Here is a 17,317-nt window from a genome sequence, read left to right as displayed (position 1 = left end):
GAGCTTGAAATGAGACGCTGTCTTACAGGGCTCAGAGAGTCGCCGTGACCACAGCCTGAGTGGTTACACTCTACACAGATGTCAGCTGCAAACAAAAGTCCCAAAGCATCATAAAGTCAGCAGATTTTAACTTGTCCAGTCTTAAATGCTACACAGTCTTAACAGGTTTTTAATCTGTGAAACAGATTTTATTAAAGGATTTTTTCAGCTAATTTCTCTCAGCCGCATTTCGTTCTTCATCCATCCGCTGACCCTCTGACCGTCTGTCTGCTGAGAAGGGAGGCCCTCTTGCAGTGTCCCCGTTGGCAGTTCTTTTCAACTTCCTGGTGTCCCGTGGTTGAGCTTGGATCTGCTACAGAAAGCCATCTGCCCACTGTGATCACTTGCTTAAGTGTCTTAATTAGGCCTCACTGCCTTTGTTTTATGTGTTCCCATTTTTATGGACCTCAGAAACAGAAGAAACAACTTGGGACAGAAAGAGAAGTAGAAACTAACTCTGCTGTATTACTCAGAAATACTCAGTGAATGTTTGATTTTGAAATTACCAAAGATTTTTATGCATCCTGTGTAGCAACAGATGCTCCTTCTTTCATTCTTTCCGATTCTTTTATTAGATACAAACTAATCTATTGCTACCGCTGGTCAAGATGTGTAAAATATAAGAAAATAAATTGCAATAGCATAATCGTGGTTGAGATTTTTTAATCCAAGCTATAGATGAAGTGCATTTATTCAGTGGGAAAAATATTATTATTAGTTTTTTTTATTGCTGGTGGTATAATTATTGGAGTCCCAACTGCCAATACTTTTTACACAACCCATTTGGCAGTTGGGTCAATATTTCTCCCATGACATTTCACAAGGTTTGAGCATACAGAAACAAGAATATTTGCATAATTGTTCTACATGATTCAGGAGATAACCATGGACAAAGGTTGATTTTGTGTTTAGTAAACCATTTCTGTATTGATTTTTGTGTTTTTGATCATCATTCTGTTGAATAATCGAGTAAATTCCATTATTTTTAATTCTATACTTTTTGGGAAACCAAAACTAATTAAGTTCATTACTCCATGCATTTTGAAAATGGTTTTTGAAGAGAACCTGCAGCATCACTCATGCTCTACAATGCTACAAAATGGACATCAGGTGTTTTTCTCATATTTAAATGTCGATACCACAAACCTTTTTGCTCTTACTAGCTAAAGTTCAGAGCTTGTAAAAGTGTCAGCAGAGTTTATCACACTCAAAATGTGTACTTTTTTAACTTCCGAAAAGACTTTTCTTTCTGCTAACATCACAAGGTATGATGTAGATGTTTTATAATATTTGTATATTTAGACTTGGTGAATCCAGGAATTAACTGTTTGTTGCATTTCTCTAGTTTTGATCCATGAACATAATTTTTTACCTCCCTCAAAGTCCTATTTTCTGTGCAAAGTGGCACAATAAACTTAGGTCTTTTTAAGCTTGGTTGTCTGAAGTCAAAAGATATGGACCTTTGTGTAACATTATAATTATTCATTAGAAAAACAAAAAAATATGATTTACTATGTTCCAAGACATCAAGGAAAGAATTAATTAAATACTTAATTAAACAAACTAATCTGTGTTTAGTTTTTAACTGTTAACAGTTTCGGTAACTGTACATCGTTTTATTGATCGTATTATTTGCTCTGATTAAAATTTTTGTTTTGCTATTCTTTTATTTTATTTTATTTTTTACAAATTTTTAAATGAATGAGTCAACATTTACTGAATGAAAACATTTCATTCCTTTTTACTCCAAACTATTCAGGTTTACACTAAACCGAAGCGCTTGTGAAACAATTTGTGTCTTTATGGATTACGTAGTTAAATGAAATATATTTGACAAAGTGTTCAGGGAAGATCTTACTGATCCAAAACTTTTAACTGACATAAACAAAAATAGAAACTAATCTTCAAACTTGTCTAACTGATTTTTACAATTAAATTGCTGATTTTAATTAATATTTATTCAGTCACCGTAAAACACAGATGTTGCAAAAACTTGTTGCAGTTCTGTAGTGCAAAGTTAGACTTTTTTTTACCATGACAAACAACATGAACAAGAGCAGAAGAATAAAAGACAAAGAATAACATAAGTAACTATGAAATATTAAGTAATAAATAAATAATATTTATTATTTAATATTATATATAATGTTAATAATAATTAAACATATACTGAACAATATCAACTTTGCTGGTTTTAATCAGGATGAAAAGACACTTTCTTATTCTTACAGGTGAAGTATTTAGAGATAAAAATACAGTGGTGCAGGTAAAGCATTGGCATGATTACCTTAAGTTTCATGCCAAAACATTTTGGAATAAAATTTTTTGCAAGGTCTTTCTCTGTAGAAGAAGAGAAAGCACTTTGCTGAATTCCCAAATTAGTGTCATTTGTGGGGTGGCAACAATTTATTTTACTCTGAGGCAAGTCAATAAATTCTATCAATAATCTATAATATTTACACAAAAGAAATTATGTTATTAAAATATATGAAAGGACTTGAAGAATAAAAAATGACAAAACAGATGCACCAGTAAAAAAAAACTCAGATCTCTCAAGGGCTGATTGATCCTTCATTTGTCACACTCAAACCCAAAAGTACCTCTAACTGCTCTTTTTCTGTACTCTCCCCCTCTTCCTTCCCCTCCCACTCTTTCTTTCACCATTCATTACAACTGTGTGACAGGTTCCAGACGGATTGAGAGAGGAAAACAATGTGTTGTGACCCTCAGCACCGCCCTCCAGCTCAGCGCCTGGCTTCGACTCCTACTCCCAGTAGAGCTGTGGGAGGAGGAGGAGCGGAGGGGAGGAGTGGGAGGCCAGACCACCCCCTCCACCATCACTACCACCAGAATCAATCGCCCTGCGACACCATACAAACGATCCACTGAAGTCCATGCATCACAAAACTGTGCACCACCAACAATGACCAGCCGTGTGGCTCAGGCAAGAGAAGGAGCACAAATGAGCTGGAAAGTTACTATGGGTAAATAAAGAAATGTGACGGAGGAGGATAAAAGAGGAGACAAATGTGGGAGAGAAACAGGAGAACCTGTGAATATCAATGCTTTGTTACTACTTAAAACTTGTACCTGTGCATCATTTATGATTTGGTAAAACGTATAATATCTTAAAAATATGCTGTGCAAATCGAAGATTTTTTTTATTGTGCTGTTTATCTCTGCTTTAGAGTAAAAGCAAGTTTGGTTTATAGCATTATTCATACAAAAGACATCAAATGAAAAGGAATAAAATCACATCAGATAAAATGAAATGAAATAAAAGCATTAAAGCATTGCAAAAAATAAATAGATGTTAAAATGTCAATAATAAAGGAAAAACACAAATAAATGTTTCTAAAAGTTTGGTAGAAAAATGAGTTTTATCAAAAGCTGCAGTAAACAAAAGTGTTTTCAGTCCTAAATTAAAGGAACCAACAGTTTCTGCACATTTCAGGGAGAGTTTTTTCCAGAACTAACGAGCTTAGAAACTAAACATCGCCTCGCCTTGTTTAGTTTATTGTTAGTTTATTGTACAGTGTAGTGAAAGAACATTGTGAAATCATGCCTAGAGCTTAACAATAATTCACTGACCTTAGTACAGTGGACCTCCACTTATAGCCAATCAGTATTTGAAGATATTTCTGTTGAACATAACTCCAAAGTATTTGTGGAAAATTTGCCTGTCTTAAATTTTTAATTTCTTTATTTAAGCTTTCTTTGACCAGGTGGGTTATTAAGAACAAATTCCTATTTACAATGAAAACCTGGCAGGGGTTTTTAATTTCTTCAATATGGTGCCAGTTTGGTTGATCCTCAAGCTACTGGTCTCGGTCACATACCTGATCACATAAAACTTCATCGTATGAGTTTGCATTTCATCATTTTGTGTATTGCATTGATGTCTGGGTTTGAGATCCCAGTTGTGACAGCACTGCTCTTTGTCAGCCTTTGGCTGCATGTTTGGCCAGTTTGGGTTTCATTTTCCCCAAATTTTTCCATATATTTCACTATAAGGAAATTAATACGTAGGACCTCTGCCCATTTGTGGTTCAGTATTTGCAGATTTAACCTTTTTTGGGAATTTTTCTGCGGAATGTAACTCAAAATTATTACAAATTGCAGGTTAGCAGACTTTTTAAGGATACCAGCTTCAGGATTTGCAAACCAGCCAATCCTGGAGCAGTAATATTTTCCACTGATTAGACAGATATAAGGAAGACTGGATTTCACCATGTGCATTAGTGGAGATTAATGTATGTTTGGTGCTGCATGTTCACGGAGGGAATCCCAAGTATTTATGAATTTTAGCTATTTTAGCTAAACTCTCACAAATATTGGGGGTCTAATGTGTTGAAATTCTGACCTATTTGTCTTCCTAGAAATGATTAATTCAACCAAATTTGATTGTGTTAGAGCATTTTCAAGCCACACCATAGCATCTTAATTAGATTTAAGCCCAGACTTTGACTGGGCCATTACCCTACCACCATGTTTGACAGCTGGTTTATTCTCTGAAATGCTGTCCTTAAATCCATACCAGGTGTAACAGGACCAAAATATGTTCATTAAAACACTTCAGTGTGCTTCAGTGATACTTAGCTTTTTTAACTGTAATTAATCAGTGAGAGATAAAGCATATACTGAACAACTGAGATCATCTAAAGAGCTTAAATTACAGCTCTGCAGATTTCGTGAGCATCCCAGGTCCTCTCTGGTCAGCCTCTGCTATTGTTTACTTTAAGTGTTGTTTTACTCTCCAGGTCTCCTGGGAGACCGGTGGTCTCCTTTTAACCTCCCCCTTATCCTTATAAATGCAAAGAAACACACACACACACGCACACAAGCAATATACGATGCCAAAATTGTGTTAATTTACCGAGCCAGCAGTATTAACTATATTATATCAAATAACTGCCACAGACAATTGGGCAGCCAGCTCCGTGACTTCATTTTAATTGATTTTCTTACATGCTCTCAGCCGTGGATGATTTGGTTTCCCTCTGACACTATGTTTATTAAAGGCATATTGCATAAAGGAATAAATAGATATTGTTGGCTGGATTTATATGAGCTTTGAGGGAATGCAGAGATTTGCCCCTCGTTTTAATATGAGCTAGGCTTTCAGTGCTTAGTTTGATTAAAGTCAATATATTTGTTTAACCTTTGGGCAAAAAAACGCTACCTTACAGTGTGTACATGTGCGTGTGATAATAGCATATAGTTCAATAGTGTGTTTGTGTGGGGGAAAATAAGGCACACGGAGCTCCGTTTGCAGTAATATCTACCTGTCACAGCAATAACACTCAGCTGCTTAGAAGAGCTGACTTCACTTTAATGTGCAGCGCAGAGCCACGCACCTCCGTTTGCCAGAAACACACTTTTGCTTCTGTGTTTTCTTCAAGTGGAATCGCTCCGAGGAGACCCCAGGACCATTTCATCTTGAACATCCTTTACCAGCTGTCTCAGTCTTAAAGGCATGCTGTTCAGCCAACAAAAAATCCCACTAATCATCTTTTTGTGTTTCAGGGCACAATATGCTGAAACAGGCAGTGTGCAAATACAGGAACACACACACACACACACACACCCATACGTGCATATATCCACAAAAACACACACGTGCAGACACTTCCAGCCTGCTGCTCTCTTGTCCCCATGCCCTGGGGGGAGAGGAGGGAGAGAAGCAGGGGGAATTTTTGGTATAATCACTTGTTAGAGGGCTACGTCCCCCACTCTCTCCTCTCAGGTCACATCCCCCAACAGTTCTGACCATTCACTAATCTGTCCCCTATATCTTTCTATTTTTACTGTAGAATTTCTTCCTGTTGATCTTTAATTAGTTCATCTCTTTGAATGTTCGCAGATTTCAATTAAGAGAACTTTCCCACACCTACCCAACATGTTCACTTTACCATGATACTGCAGGAAAAATGATGGCCAGCTATTTTTAAAGATAACTGTTAAAATCATATGCATTGTGCAAAAATGTTGTGAAAGAAATTGACTGAACATGAATTATATGTATAAATAACACAACAATTACCGAATGAAAGAGACATTTAATATGCTTCATTGCTCCTTTTATCACTCTTGATAAATTTGTTAACTCTTGTTCAACATCTGCACATCAGGTTTCTATTGCATTGCCCTTTTCCAAACTTGACAATCGCTCTAAATCCAAACAAAAATCACAAGCACACTCAGATTTAGCATAATATTTAAGAAAAAATGTTTTAGAAAAGGACACACACAATGTATTGTGTGCTAAGTAATGTGTCAGAATGTCAGCTACTAATAATACTTCAGCACTCCTCACCAGAGCAATGCAAGAATGGCATTAGTATGACTCGCAGAAGCTCAAACACCTGCTTGGTTCTCTTTAAGAGGCAGGGCCTTTTCTGTTACCTGCATATCCATGGACAAAAAAACCAAGATTATGTTAAGCTTACTGAAGTTTATGGAAAGATGGTAAATACTCATTCTGGCATTAAATTAAGTGGTTTCTGGAGTTTATACAATATCACAGGTGAGTGCCTAAAATTTTAGGCATTTTAGAAATTCAGGAGAAAAATTTTATTACATTATTGTCTGTTATTTTGCAAGACCTTATTTAAACTACCGTAATTGAAACTAATGTTCATTCCCACTGATAATAATAACAGAAAAAACACTATTTATTTCATAAAATTGATCATTGTCTTTTATTTGAAACAAATAAACAAATCCTGTTGTTTGTATGGAATATCTCAGAGCTTAGTCACTAACAACCATGGTTTGTTTTCCTGTGTATTTTTGAGACTGCTGCTTTCTGTTGTTGTTTTGTTTTACTATCATATTGATTCTGCACTGAAGAGTACATACTGTAGCACTGGTTGGGTCCTATTACAACCCATGCCTTTAGAACAGGCATGTCAAACTCCAGTCCTCGAGGGTCGCTGTCCTGCAGTTTTTAGATGTGTCACAGGTACAAAAACGCTGGAATGAAACGGCTTGATCACCTCCTCCTTGTGTAGGTCCTCCTTGCTAATGGCCTAATTATTCTATTCAGATGTGGTGCAGCAGAGGCACATCTAAAAGTTGCAGGACTGCGGCCCTTGAGGACTGGAGTTTTTTAATAAAAGAAACTTGTTTGACAAACTGAATTTTATTGACGGTTAAAGACAAAAAGTTAAATTTTTATTTAATTTTCACAGTAAAATTTATTACTCAGCTCTACTGACGAGGTTATTTAAGGTACATGAACTTGTAGCTCTTGATTGGTCTTTTGATTTTCTGATAAAAAGTGTCTCTATCTAATGTGTTAAGACAGGGATGAATTCTTAACTTGAAAACTTTTACAAAGAATTCTTCTTTGCTTTTGTTTTCAGTGGTTCAAATGAAAACGTTTTCAGGCTTTAGGTTGACGCTCTTCCTCTAAAGTTAATCCAGTTATAAATCTTATATTTACAACATGTCCAGATGAGCTGAGATACTTCAATGGACGAATCAGAAGTGTTAGACATTTAATATTTTATTTACCTCTGCAAATGCATTACTTTGAAAGCACAAATTATTGAAAGAGTTAATATTACTTTTGAAAACGTAATGTAACAAAATTTACATCAAAAATCTTGCTTTTAAGAAGGACACAAAGAAAAGGGGGTTTTTTTTACAAGACCTTTTTTTTTATTATTTAGTTAATTAATAAACATTATAATGATGACTTGGTATTTATTATGACACGTCAATTAGAAGAAGTTCCACCTTTCATGTATCTTGTAGAGAATGAGAGAGAACATTAAGTTATTTGTGTAATTTCCACACTCTGGTACTTCATGGGTGAGCAGGTAATGCATCATTTTTCTCACTGACTAATGTTCTGGTTCATTTTGTCCTTTCTGCTACGACACCGCCCACTGTGCAGCACTGATTAATGCCATCACAGCAAATTAGATAGCAAAGGAGCAACATGTTTATCATTTTCAACAATCAGGAAATGTACGTTCTGGCTTCGGTTTCTTCAGTGCATTTAAAGTAGTGAGCACATCAAGGTGATGAAAATGCACCACAAGGAGAAAATACAGCAATAGATGAGATACTGCAGAAAATACACACCTCTTTAAAATATGGCTGGACCCAAGACTAAATTTTGGTCTAAGAACTTCTGTGTGTCTGTCTTACTTGCTTTATGTATTTTTCATGTTACTTTTGTTTAAATTACAAAATTTCATGAAATCAGTCCAATTTATTAATGTAAAAACTCTGATAATCACTTAAAGTCACATAAAACGGTACAAGACATGGTCTACAATAGGATCCAATTTAACCAGTTGTATCCCTGTTACTTTGCAGTACTAGACATATTTGCCCCAGGGGTTCTGCAGCCCAGCTTTTGGTTTCTAAATATATGTCCAGTGTTGCTATTACTCATATTACTCCTTTATTTTGATATGACTTGTTGATAATTTGGCTCATAATGTTTTAGTACGCGTCCAGTGATCTGTTCTTTTTCTCCGGTATCTGAAGTTGCATTTGAATTCTACATCCAAACCCCACAATTTCTTTCTAACTCTTTATGCTTGGTTTTGTCTGCTGATATGCATGGTGGGCATGGAGAAAAGGTGAGAAAGACAGAATATGTAAAAGTGTAACAGTGAACTATATTTTAGATGAATTGTACATATTTTATTTGGTTTGATTTGTAGGACGTGTTCAGTGTAGACGTGGAACCATTTATCTTTGGTTTGATTTAACAGTTTATATTTATATTTAAGACAAAGGGATGCTTGATTTTCGCTACAGGCAGCTTGAGATCTTAGTAAAGGGAAAACACTGAGTGAAAATACTACAGTTCCGCATTATCTCACTAAAAGGTAATGCAAGGTTCTTATAAAACAGAACAGCAATATTTACCTCTACTGCTACAAATTAATATAACGTTATTAAAGTTATGAAAATTATCTTTATTGTTTTCTTTTAATTATGTTGAATCAGATTTAAAAATATAGAATGAACACTGTTAAATTAGGTAGCAATTTCAAGTAAATGAGTTAATTGAACAGAATTTCTTTTATCCTTTTGTTGGTCTGGTTTCCATAAAATAATGCTGCAAGTCCAGCGAGCCGATAATATATAAATTAGTAAAGTTATTGTCTAAAGAAGAGGCACCAGTCAGCTGTTTTACAGGCACGCCACTTACAGCTTGCTAACTTTAGCTTTAAAACACTGTTACCTTAGAAAGAGTGATGAGTGATGCACAGTTAGCTTCCACAACATGACTTCTGTGTTTTTTACAATTTGACATATTACAGAAATCTTATTTCCTTTTTCCTAAACATGGAAGACATATGCAAGCCTTTTTTAGCCAGCTGACCAGCAGTATGCAGCAACAGGTTGGAGGGGAGCAAAACTGAATCGCCATCAGGACAGCCTAAAAAAAACTGTGGACACTCAGGCAGCTCATTTCTTATACTTCAAATTGTAGAAAATGTTTGCAGTTTTGAATTCATAACTTTAATTGATGACTGTGATTCCTCTGAAAGAACCATGCACCATATCTTTATAAATTTTGTGAGTTTTTTAAACTGGAGCTAAAAACAAGACTGCCACAAAGACTAGACTGAGACAAAACATTAAAAACAAAATCTTGCACATAGTGGCTTGCAGAAATTCCAGTTGGAGAAACTTAAAAGTTAACCCATCTTTACAAAATACTTTTTTTTTTCTCAAGTTTTCTTGTAACATTTTAAACAGCTACAAAATCTTTCCTTGATGTTTTGGAAGATTTTACCAAAATCACCTACAACTAATCCACTCACCAAATGAACTTCTACAGTGGTGCTGCTAATTTCTTATTTAATCTGCTTGTATAAAAAAAAATGATAGCATGACCAGAACAGCTGCTGTTTCTATCAAAGCCATTCTGTGTGTCTATCTTTTTTCCTCACAAGGAAATCCCAAATTTTGCAGAATGATCTTAAAATTCCTGCAAGGCCACAGAGTTACGACAGCAGCCTCAGGTACTGACAGAAAGAGAACGCTCAGATATTCTCATCATTTTCATCCTTATATCATGCAGAGAATGAAGCCTGGCATTGGTATGTTCTTACCCAGTGTTCCCTCTCTCAGGCTGTATATCATAAAGAATACATAAACCCCCTTTCTAGAAAAAAAATATAACAGTCTCCCAGGCAATATGTGCTGTGCCCTGTTCACTAACTCAGAACAGAAAGAGCTGAGGAGCTGAAACAAAGAACTTTCCTTAGAAAGAAAAATAAAAGAAGAAAAAAATAGCTCCCCCCCAAAAAATAATAATAATTAAGAGACAATGCTAATAAGTGTAAAATAAGTATGGTGACTTGTCATATTTACAAATGTGCTGAGAGGCACCCTACTAAATGTGATAAAATGAGAAACCAATGGCACGGAAGAAAGGGGTTGTGGGCCCCCATCTCTTGCCATTAGACGTTCAGTGGAAGCTGTCAACAGAAGGCGCATTTGCCTGCCAAGCTCCCTCTCTGACTGAGCTCTCTGCCTGCAGCACGCCCCGAGCTCCTCTTTGACTCAAAGGGTTCATTTCACTTCTTTTAGCCTCATTCGCATGTGGTGCTACACAAAAAAACACAGCTTGCTCGCAGGCTCTCTTGTGTGTGTGTCCTTATATGTTTGAATGGTTGTGCATTTCAGACATTTCTTGTTCATGTGTGTGCTTGTGTGTGTGTCTGTGTGCATGTCTGTGTTACTTTGCATCACAGCATTTACACTTGCATGTGAGGAAAATGTTTGGAAATGAGATCCTAAACACTGTGTTGACTGTGAGCACTGACATGAGGTGAAAACTGGAACACTGACATTTTTTTAGGTGTATAGGCATTAGTTGTGGAAATAAAAATAGACTAGGGAAATCTGTTACCTCAGTTTAACAAATGAAAGATTATTTGGGGGGGGGTTACAGTAAAAAGTTTCACAAATTCTAACTTGGAGGCTTAAAAATTGCACCTCCACCTTACAGAACAGGGGTCAGCATATTACAGCAGGTTTGGTGCTTAGGAGAGAAGGAAAATGTCTGCAAACCTTTATACAACAACTTTGAAAAGAAGAGTGGGGAAAAATCCTCTGCGATGTTGTGAGAAACTGATAGGCAAAAATTCACTACAAAGAGTTTTTGCTCCTAAAGATGGTTTTACAAGTTTCTGAAGTATGCTCTTAGATTTCCAATAACTGTCATCGTCTGGGCTGCACAGTGGTGCAGTTGGTAGAGCTGTTGCCTTGCAGCAAGAAGGTCCTGGGTTCGATTCCCGGCCCGGGGTCTTTCTGCATGGAGTTTGCATGTTCTCCCTGTGCATGGTGGGTTCTCTCTGGGTTCTCCGGGTTCCTCCCACAGTCCAAAAACATGACTGTCAGGTTAATTGGTTTCTCTAAATTCTCCCTAGGTGTGAGTGTGTTGTTTGTCTTGTATGTCTTTGTGTTGCCCTGCGACAGACTGGCAACCTGTCCAGGATGTACCCCGCCTCTCGCCCGGGACGCAGTTGGAGAGGAACCAGCAACCCTCCCGACCCCATTAGGGAAGAAGGGTGTTCAGAAAATGGATGGATGGATGGATGTCATCGTCTGATTATTATTTCATTTGTACCAAGTCAATATTCCCATTTTATAAGTGATTTAATCTGCCAGTGGAACAAATACTTTTTCATAAGTATTATTTCCTTAGCTCTAATGTTTTGCTGAAAAGTTACCTGTAAGTTAGATTTGTCTTATTTCAAGTGAGCTAAGATGTTTATACTGTAAGGTAGACAAAATAATCTTGGTGAAATTCTGTTTTTGCAGTGCAGCTGCTGTGGATGTGGTGTCTTGTCACTTCAACAAAAGCATTATGTCCACGCTCCTTGCACATAGAGATTGGTAGGTGTTAAAACAAATCTAGCTCTATGGCTCCTAGCAAGGCCAAAGTGTACACAACTCCAAATTGTACATTTGGCCAGAATGGTGGGAGACCAAAGAAATATGTGGATTTGTTGGCTCTAGTTGAAATGCAAAACGTACCAGTCACAATTTAGAAGAGAAGTACTACCACTGAATTCAGTAATGAGGAGAGAAGAGGAGGAACAGTGGAATAAAGATAAAGTTAAACTAAAACATGTAAAAACAACAGAAGAACAGATGTAAGGGGTTTTTTTTCAGTGCATAATTCTTGGGCAGCATAGTATGGTCTTAATCCATTGAGAGGGGGGATAAAACATATGTCAACAATTTACTTAGTTTGTAAATTATTATTACATTGTTGGCAATAATTTATGTAAACCAAAAGAAGAGCTCAAAAACATGTTAGACTAAATGACTGTACATATTTAGTTGTACTGACTGTACCTGGGTATTTGTCTCTTTCTTTGCACTTTATATCTGTTCTACATATTGTACAGTCCTTGATAATTAAACGTTTTTATTTTAAATACATATTCTTTATAGTAGAAGAAATATTTCGATGTTTCACTAACAGATTTATAGAATTTTATATTCTGAATATAATGTTGTTAACATAATGATAAATTATACCACTGTTTTAATTATTGTTGTTGGGTGTAATGTCCCAGGCTGCAGCTCAAATGTGATTAATTTGCTGATTAGTTTTCAGTTGATTGATTCACCGCAAACCAGAAAAAAAGCTTTCAGCCCAGAAAGACCACAAAACGTAGTTTACTTTGTCCAAACAATATCAGACCAAAAACTGATTTAAAAAAGCAACAAAATCTGATAGAGTTTTGACAGTTAGGCTAATTCTCTTAGCAGAGAAAGAAAGTCTGACTGTATGACAGGTGAAATGTTGTGCAGATCTATTTGTGTCACACATCTGTTGAAAGTCCAAGTGCATAAAAAATATTATGTACTGGGTGAATGCAGAAGTCAGTTTAAACCAGTGTTTCTCAATTCCAGTCCTCAGGCCCCCTGCCCTGCATGTTTAAGGTGTTTCCCTTCTGCCACACACCTGGATTGAATCTTTGGGTGATTAACAAGCTCCTGCAGTATTTGGTGGCTGCAGAAGACGTCATGCAATCATTTGAATCAGCTGTTCGGGAATAGAGGCACATCTAAAACATGCAGAGCAGGAGGCCCCGAGGACTGGAATTGGGAAGCACTGGTTTAACCTGATATAAAACCAAACATTTATTTCCTTATAACACAGAAATGAACCAATCAGGATACTAATCTGACTCATTTGAAATTGGATGTTATCTAAAATGTTTTAAAAATTAATTGGCTAAAAGCCAATTATTTGCTTTATAAAAACTCAGTAGCTGTCTGGATTGTTTATGTCATGAATGGTTTTCCACATTTCACTGCACTCTTTACTCATGAATACATGAATCATTTAACTATACTCACCTGTGCTTCTCCAATTATCTCCACCTGTGCTCTTCAGTATAAAAGCCCATTTTTATTGATTGAATGAAACAATTTTTCTTTCACAAAAACAGTGTCTTGAAACTGAATATATTGTGGGAAAAAGTGTCTGAAAATCTGAAAGTGCAACAAAAGTGATCTAAAACTATAAGGTCAGGAGCATATTGGTGAAATGCTAGTTTCTGCTGGGCAAAACACTTAAACTTCTAATTTTGGGGGGTTAACATCACTCAGCATCTGACATTATCAGGTCTTTTTATTCAAACACAAACATGTATTCTATGTTGCATGCATTCAGTCCACCTGGAAAACATCTATATATTTTCCCATGTCTGCCTAAACTCTAGTTGAAAGGTGTAAATAAGATGGTTTACATTCTTCTCCCAGCAGACATTTCATGGATGCATTATTAATCAACTTGTTTCAGATGCTACACATCTTGCTCAGTTGCAAGAGATCTGAGATTACTTTAAATTCTCTGATAATGTTCCATAAAACTGAAACAAGAAGTTGCAGATTCCTCTGCAAGAGATAATAGGTTTGTGAAATGATCCTATTATAATTTTGCAAGTGACTTGCTGTCTCTTTTTAATTTGAAATTTCAGTGTTATTATCTGACCATTTTTGATTATTAATGATGAAATGAATGTCTTCATCTAAGTTTGCGACTTCTCAGCAGTGTCGCTGTCCTCTGGCCAATTTCTATGTCTAGCAGCCTAAGGGTCAGACCACTGAAGTGGAAATTGAAGAGGGCTGTTTGAACGTAATAGGTTTTGACTGGCATGTGTTACATGCTCCACTGCATCATTGATTGAGTGCTTGTTTGCTAAATCACTGCTGGTTCTCCCTGTCTGCTAGCCCTGTGACACGTGTGGTGTGTGGTCACTTCAGCTTGGAGAGAGAAGGAGACACAAGGCAGCAGGTCCAGTGTGACCCTGGTGACCAGACAGGAACACATGTCAAAGATAAGAGGCTGGAAAGGCTGAAAATAAATTGAATTTTATCTCCTCTTATGAGGAATCTCACCAGCCTCTAAATTCATTCACAAATATTAGCACTTTAGTGTTTTCTCCATGGACACTCAGCATAACACCCCTCCTCCTCCTCTTCCTCTCCTCCATTTCACTCCCTTAATCCCCCCACCCTTCTTGATTCAGTCATGCTTTTTACAGCTTGCAGGATGTGGCAGTTGAGGGAGGTTGGTGTCAGGGGTCAATGTCACTCAGCCAGTTGTCTACCTGAGTGAGGTTATTCTTTCAGATGAGATTCTGATTTTTTTTTTTCATCAAGTTTCTGGATTTTCAAATGTGAACTAACCAACAAATGTGCACTTTTGATTTAAAAAAGCATCACCAGCCTAAAAACAAGAAACAATACTTAAATTAACTTAAATTTTAAATAACATGTTTCAGGACTATTTTGCTTCTTTTTAATTGTGTTCCAGATTTTACTTCAGAACGGTAAAACATTGGACCACTGTGTAGGTTTTACCACACTCACCTGGAAATAGCTAAAATCTGCAAATATATGAGACCACGTCTAAAAACACATATTGCTAATTAAATAATTCAAATACCAAATATACCTTGATCTGCCTTAATACAGACAGTGGAAACTGTGTTGGCATGACAACAGAAGCTAAAATCCACAATCTTCCTTATCTTCATCTTTGTGAGTACAGCCAGTCAAAGCCAAGGAAAATGAATGAAGGTTTACAGACATCATTCAATCGCATGTCAGCTAACATTGTGCCTCTTCATTTCATCTCCACAAGCTGCATTTTCTGTCAAATATTTTTGACATCCTCTACTAAAAATTCTGCTAGTATAAAAAAGGAAAAAGGAGAAATCTGCAAATACTGAACCACACTGTAAGCATTTCCATGTAGAGAAATATGTGGAAAAGGTGGAAAAAAAATGAAACACAAGCTGACCAAACACACATCCAAATGTTGCCAAAGAGTAATGATGTCACGACTGCGACCTCAAACCCAGGCACAGTGATGAAATGCAAACTCATACAATGAAGCTTAATTTAACAATTTGTCCTGTTAGGAGGAGGAAATGAGGAGAAGCAGTAGCTTCAGGACCTGCCAAACTGGCACCATCCTGAAGAGTTTAAAAGCATGCTGTTGTGAGTCCAGTATGCCTGCAATTTCATACAGTTGTAAATTATACATATATGCACAGTACAGACCAAAAGTTTGGACACACCCTCTAATTGAGTTCAATTAGAAGGTCATGAAAAGATCTCAAAAATATGGATAATAAATGGGGTAAAAGAAAACATGTTTGAAACAATTCATTAGTCATCTTGGTTTAAAAACTACTGTAAACAAAAATGTTTTCAGTTCTTATTTAAGATTAAAGTTTTAGACCCAGTCGTAAATGTCTAGCATAGACAGGTTTGTCTACCTCAGAGAAGCCCAGCTTAAAAAAAAAGTATTTTGCAATTGTGTACACTTAGAAAAGAAGACTGCTTGAAGCAACAATACATGATTACGTTTTTCACTAGGTGAACAGCATGCTTCTGGTTTCAGTGTCTAATAACTTTCAGAATAAACACAAAATAGTAAATATTGTAGATACTTTTTATTTAAAAATGTTTATTTGTCAATCATTAAATTTGCATGAATTTAAATACGTTCAATGTAGCCAAACTTTAGCACTGCAGAAAACAACTGTGACAGATTTTGAATACACCAAAGTCTGTCACAGTAAAACTAAACTACATGAGGTGGATGAAAGACGATAAAAGATGATCTTGAAGAGGTGGGAGTTATATTTTTAAGTCTCTGCATTAAACTAAAGGATCTCTAAAGCCCTGTGTGGGTTTTTTTCTCGGCTCTAAATAAAGCAAGGACATGAAGTAGCTCATTGTTATACATGATTCTTCTCCATTTCCCTCTCTAATTCCAGACTGAAAATATCACAGCTATGTAGTTTATCTAGCGCCTAAGGTCCTCCTCCCCACCTTGGGAAGGCTTGGCGAGTAAACAGTGTCTTTGCTGATTACAACGCCTTACTCTCTGCAGCCCAAGGTAAGCTAAAACACTTTGATCTGCTATTGATTGTCTCCCTCCTTCCCCTCATCCCTCCGCCTTGTTTTTCCCCTGCTGTTGTTAAAGCATAGGTGAGTCAGCCGAGCGCCCGGGGCTCTGAAGCAGAAAGCAGCAGGCGTGCGGGTGTATTTCTTACGCTGACCACTGAGGTTAATTGATATCCTCTCTGAGGTGTAAAAATTATAATTATATTTAAGAAAAGCTATGAAAGCTGTTTACAGAAGAGGATACAGATGTGCTCTCAGAAGAATTTCATTGGATGTTTTTAGCAATCCCCAACACAGGGCACAAAAAGTATAAATAAAGCAAAAAAGAAATAAATAAAAACACAGACAAGTTGAATTAATTAAGTGCCTAACTAACAGCTGTTTTGTGAACTGGAATAATTTAAAGCTGTGGGAGTTAAAGCCAGTGTGTATTTGCAAGAAGATGTTTTCTTTTTTCTTTCATGGTTGTAGATGTGGATCAAGTTCCACACATTTACTTTGCCTTCTGATTTTAGTATCATCATCTATGACTTCACAGGCAAGTTAAAGCTTCTTTAGATTAAAAACAGCTACAAAGACAAGGCCTAGTTCAAATATTAATGGAATAACAGGGCAAACCACCTTAGTAAATTAACTGAATTTATATCACACTGTTATACACTGATATGCAGGTTGATAGGCGACTTGGGCTTAAGTGTCTAAGGCCATTTCAAGATGTGACAAGAGGAAACTGGACTCAAACCTACAATCTTTTAATTCCAAGACAACTGCTCCACCCCTGAGCACACAATTTATTTTCACCGTACTTTGTACCATAATTGCAACATTTGCTTCTAACTGCTGGGTAGTTTTT

Source organism: Gambusia affinis, linkage group LG04 (genome assembly GCF_019740435.1).
Source record: "Gambusia affinis linkage group LG04, SWU_Gaff_1.0, whole genome shotgun sequence".
Classification (NCBI taxonomy): domain Eukaryota; kingdom Metazoa; phylum Chordata; class Actinopteri; order Cyprinodontiformes; family Poeciliidae; genus Gambusia; species Gambusia affinis.
The sequence above is the reverse complement of the archived record's forward strand: the minus strand, read 5'-3'. Positions refer to the sequence as shown.